Consider the following 5,901-nt stretch of genomic DNA (forward strand, 5'->3'; position numbering starts at 1 on the left):
AGTCCTCCTTCCCTACCAACAGACCCTAATCTAGCAAGTGTCATTAGGACTGACTACATCTTCTCCCTCTGTGTCCTGGTTGTATTTCATACTTCTTTAGTACAATAAGAGGAATGCTACTTTCATGAGCAGTAGATATGATTATCTGTTTAGGGTACAATTCCGGCCCCAGTGGCCATCTACATCTATTTGCCCCCTTCCATACATGTACAAATGAATGCACACAACTAGAAATTGAAATTAAAAATTAAAAAATAGTAAAATCTTTAAAGCCATCAATGTTCTAAATTTGGAATATGTGTGTTTGTGTGTGTGTGTTCTGTCTATTGGAATCCGCTGTTAAGAGAACACTCACGGAGCACACGTGAGTCCCTCAAGAAGGCAGAAGTCCTGCTGCCCGTGAGAGACCATCTATCTCCTCAACCTTCTCATAGTTGGACCCTAGGATGGCTGAAAAGAAGAGATCATAGATCCCTTGTTAGATGCTAGTATGGACAGAATAGCTGATGATGGTTATCCCCACCCATCACTCCTGAGACATTGAGGGGAAACTAGAATACCTCTAGCCAGAGAAGCGTGCCCCACCTCTCTTTCCCGGTCCTGCGGAATCCATGTGGTTTACCCGTGATGGCTATGGCATCGCCTGTGCCTTTGTCACCTGGTTTCTGGTGCTCCATGAGGCGTGTGTAGTCCTCTTTGCCATGCTGATTCTGTAAGACTATGTGTACAGCATCATCAATGGAATTGTGTTCAACCTGCTGGCCTTCTTGGCCCTAGCTTCCTCCTGCCGGCCCTTGCTGATGGACCCCGGGGCATTGCCTAACGAAATGCCCCTGAAGAGTTCATCGGGAGCCTTTAGCTGATGCTTGGGGAGGTGCTGCACAGTGCCCCAAGTGCTGCACACCATTGCAGTGTTTGTAGGCAGCGCATTTGCAAAATGGACCTCCACGGTCCTTGGGTCAACACGTGTGCCAGGGAGAACAACCGGAGGTACTTGTTCTATCTACACAGTCCGGGTTTTTCTCATCTACAGTATCTGGGTTTGGTTCACAGCACACAAATGATGGCACTTTCTAGCCTTTTGTACTTACAGTTCCAGGAGGCCTAATGCCTTCTTCTGGCTTGCCTGTAAACCAGACATTCACGTGGTGTACACAGATATCTGCAGCAAATGCTTAGAACATACATCAGAACATATTTAAACAAGAAAATTAATTTTCTGTCTGTGATCTCTACTACCACATCAAGGTTTTCTATGTACACATAATTTGGTCATTTCCTATGAACAGTATTGCAATCAGAGATAGTGGACTGTCACACAAAATCTTACCACAAATTAACAGTGTAACCTCCATGTCTGCTGAAGGCGCATTATGATGAAGGCGTTATTATAAAGTTGCCTACTGGCACATTTTCAAAGTTAGACTAGATAATTCTTGTGATTAGTGATACAAAAAACATAAACATCTTTTGGATATACGCCTAGGAGTGGTATAGCTGAATCTTGAGGAAGCACTATTCCTAATTGTCTGAGAAAGTGCCAGATTGATTTCCAAGGGGCTTGTACAAGTTTTCATTCCCACCAGCAATGGAGGAAGGTTCCCCTTTCCGCATCTTCTCAAGCATAAGTTCTCACTTGAGTTTTTGATCTTAGCCATTCTGATGGGTGTAAGTTGAAATCTCAGGGTCCTTTGCTCCACCATTTTTGTAACAGCTTTATTTGTAATAGCCAGAAGCTGGAAACAACCCAGATGCCCTTCAATTGAGGAATGGATACAGATATTGTGATACATTTACACAATGAAATACTACCCATCAATTAAAGACAAGGAAATCATGAAATTTTCAGGCAAATGGTGGGAACTGGAATAGATCATCTTTAGTGAGGTATCCCAGAGACACAAAGGGTATATACTCACTCATAAGTGGTAATTAGACAGATAATATAAGATAAAATACTAAAATCTGTACACCTACAGAAACTAATCAAGAAGAAGGACTTTGGGTATTATGCTCAATCCTCATTCATAAAGGAAAAGAGGATGGACATCAGAAGAGGGAGAAAATAGGGAACAGGACAGGAGCCTACCACAAAGGGCCTAATAAAGTCTCTACCTTGCAGGATATCAAAGCAGATGCTGAGACCTATACCCAAAATTTGAACAGAGTGCAGGGAATCTTATGAAAAAGTGAGAAATAGTAAACCTAGAAAGGACAGGAGCTCCACAAGGAGAGCAACAGAACCAAAAATCTGAGCACAGGGGTTTTTGCTGAGACTGATACCCCAACCAAGGACTATTCATGGAGATAACCTAGAACCCCTACACAGATGTATCCCATGGCAGTTCAGTGTCCAAGTGGGTTCCAAAGTAATGGGAACAGGGACTGTCTCTGACACGAACTAATTAGTCTGTTCTTTGATCACCTCTCTATCAGGGGGAGCAGCCTTACCAGGCCACAGAGGAATACAATGAAGCCACTCCAGATAACACCTGATAGACTGGGATCAGAAGAAAGAAGAGGAAGACCTTCCCTATCAGGGGACTGGGAGAGGGTTATGGGTGGGGCAGAGAAAGGGAGGGTGTGTTTGGGGGGGGGAAAGAGGGAAGGTGCTACAGTTGGGATACAAAGTGAATAAACTGTAACTAAGTAAGAAAATAAAAAGCAAACAAAAACATAAACAAGCAAGAATTTTCTATTGGAGAAACAAAAACTTGAAAGCAAATATAATACTACTTCAAATAATTCAACTCAATAGAAGATAAAATTAACATTCAACATACTATTAGGTTATTTGTTGTATGAAATTGTACAAGTATATTATAATAAATAGATAGGATCACACAATAAGAATAAGACTATCTTGCGTATATTAATATTTATGCACAAATGGAATTGTAAAGAAAGGGAGAGAGAAAGGGAGCGAGCATGGGATTATGTAATATATCTAAAGAGAATGTTAATCTGCATTAGAATGGAAAAATGTAGAATTTAAAACAGGATTACTGAGATTTGAAACTTCATAAATAGAAAATTCATTATCATGAATATAACAACCCTAAGTTAAGTTAAAAATTTTCACACTCGAAAAAGAAGTTCCTGAGAATGGAATATAGTGAAGTTACAGCAAATGGCTACTATAGAATAAGAGTTTGTAAATAAATATTTCAGCTTTACTTTAGGAAGATAAAATTTTGTGTGATGCAATTCATTTTAGAAACTGAATATGTCAAGCCAAAAAAGGATCATATATAGGAAAACCTCATCTTTAAAAAACCTTGATTCATTTACCAAGAAAAAAATCATTTGTATCTACACTACTCAACAGCACAGTTATTTTACCCACAACACCAACAAAATAAATGAACAAACAAACAAAAACACAAGCTATATTTAGGGAAGAAAGACAAGCTAGTTTTAATTAGCAGAGGAAATACATTCTGGGCAACCCCAGAAAATAAAACTGCACTGAGTTGTTCATTAAAAACAAAATATGAAAATATTACCTTCTAGCAGTGAAAGTAAACTTTTAGAAACTTTAGTAACAAACCTTAATAATTGCCTAGGCATATTTGAAGAGAGCTATCTATACATTTTATTAGCAGAAAAATAGTGATGGAAATACACAAAGTAACCCCATTTTCAAAAAGGATACATGCTTACAGGAATCCTTCATTCTATAGTATGTGCTTTCCTGTGATAAAGGTTAACTTGTACAGCTAGTTATCATACAGCAAGAGAATCAGCAACAAATCATAATAATGCAGAGCTACTAAAATAATACACTGTAGTTAACATTTTGTTAAAGAGTAAAGGCAAATATTAAGTCTTTTAGACTATGTTGCCCATTGAAACCATGGAAATAGAACTGTGTATAAAGCAGGGTGACCCACTCAGGATTAGCATTCCTTTCATGTGAAACAGTACTATTCTATAGCAGTGCAAATTTGGATATGCTATATACATGTAAATAATTCTAAACATCATTATGATTTTTAGAGCAGTATACCATAATACCATGAAGAAAGATAAAGTATTGGCCAATAGCAAACATATGTGAAGCAAGCCATGATGAATGGCTGGTGCCTCTTTCAGCTAACACAACATAGATCAAAGGCCAGCGGACTGTAGAACCGATGGTAAAAGCCAGAAACTGATCTGAAAGATTTTATCAGACAAGGAATTTGATGTTTCCATTCAGTGGTGAAGGATAGCTTACTTAGAAATAAAGCGATTCGGGCTTTCATTTGAAAGCTTGTGAAATTGGAGCACCGTTTAAACCATTTACAAAATCAGATCCAGAAACATTACAAGAAAAAACAAAAACCAGTGAGGCATGGATGCTAAAATACATAAGCTTGAAAAACAAAACATATTTGATCACATAAACTAAAATCCATTTGTAGCAAACCATATGCACATGAAACCAATAAAATGATAGGTTTTTAATATATACATGATAAAATTAAGAAATGAAGATGCATTTTTTTTTTAAGGGCTGGAGAGATGGTTCAATATTTAAGAGCATCCAATGCTCTTCCAGAGGACATTAAGTTTGATTCCCTCCACTCACATGGAAGTTCTCAACCCTTTGTAACTCCAGTTCCAGGGACTCTGAATCCCCCTTCTGGTCCCTGCTTCACTAGACACAAATATGATATACAGACATATATGCAGACAAAACCCTCATACTAATTAAAAGCAAATGTACTATATAATGTAAATGATAACTTACATGCAAATATAAAAAAAATCTAAATGTGTATGAATTCTGAGTCAAAGAAAACTAATGGCCAGAATGATAAAATACTTTACTAGTCAGATTAAGGGCACACAACTGAGTTAATATGCAATCATTAATCTTTATACATTGGAAAAGTGTTGAAATATATAAAGGTACTACGCAAGAGAAAGTGCAGTAGCATACATACTGGGTGAAAACAAAAATTGTCCATCCTTTATGAAAAACATTTTGTTATACTCTTTAACAAATCTAATGCTTGTCTTTGTTACATGGATCATTGCTGTATGAGGATAACTACCCTTTAAGAAACAGTATCGAGTTGCTCATGCTGTAAAGATGTTGGCCTGTGATGACTACGATTTAGGCAAAACCAAAAAAAAAAAAAAAAAACCCATGAATTTAATGAATATTGTTCCGTGAGTAAAATTAGCCATAAGTAAAATTAGATAGCTGTTGTTTGCCACTAACATAGGAGAGCCACTTAATGAACTTTTATGGATATCTTACCATGATGGCCTGTGTTGTGGTTCATAGGTGTTCACCTCTGCATAAGACTATTGATTTGCTTCTTTCCCTAGGGAACTTACATAAATGTTTCGGATGCTGTAGTGACACACTGCAATAAGAAATCTTTCAGGTCATATTGAGCTCAAATAATCTGTGTCCTATATATAACATGTGTGGTCCTCAGCAAAAGGAGACATTCCTCAAGTTCTAAAAGCCAACCGAGAAATACATCAATAATTTCTGTGGTTTAGGGAATGACTTGTACTACTCTGACCAACTATTCAAATAAAAGTTTCTCATGCAGAAAACTTTTACTCATTTTATGTGTATTTGAGGTTTTTGTCTTCAGGTAATGTATGGCCACCACATGACAAGCCTAGTGCTTGCAGAAGTCAGAAGAGGGCATGCCACTGGAGCAATGGAGGATTGTGAGCCACCATGTGAGTGCTGAGGATCAAATCTGGGTCCTGTGCAAGAAAAACAAGTAATCTGAGTCAGTGATCCTGACTCATTTCTCCAGCACTGCTTTTAGTTTATTGAAGTTAAGAAATTACAGAATTCAGTATACTGCCTATGCCATGGGTTTTGCCATATTTTTCCTGAAAAAAAAAAAAAGTCATACATGTGATGAAGATTCTCTAAACTGATGG

General features: G+C 37.6%; 1 pseudogene; it reads left to right on the forward strand.

Moving 5' to 3' along the window:
* The first annotated feature begins 506 nt into the window (after positions 1-506).
* LOC129666165 (palmitoyltransferase ZDHHC3-like) lies at positions 507-1,108 on the forward strand (annotated as a pseudogene).
* The last annotated feature ends 4,793 nt before the right edge of the window (positions 1,109-5,901 follow it).

The sequence above is a fragment of the Psammomys obesus genome, unplaced genomic scaffold, assembly GCF_907164565.1.
Source record: "Psammomys obesus unplaced genomic scaffold, mPsaObe1.curated_primary_1811, whole genome shotgun sequence".
NCBI classification, from domain to species: domain Eukaryota; kingdom Metazoa; phylum Chordata; class Mammalia; order Rodentia; family Muridae; genus Psammomys; species Psammomys obesus.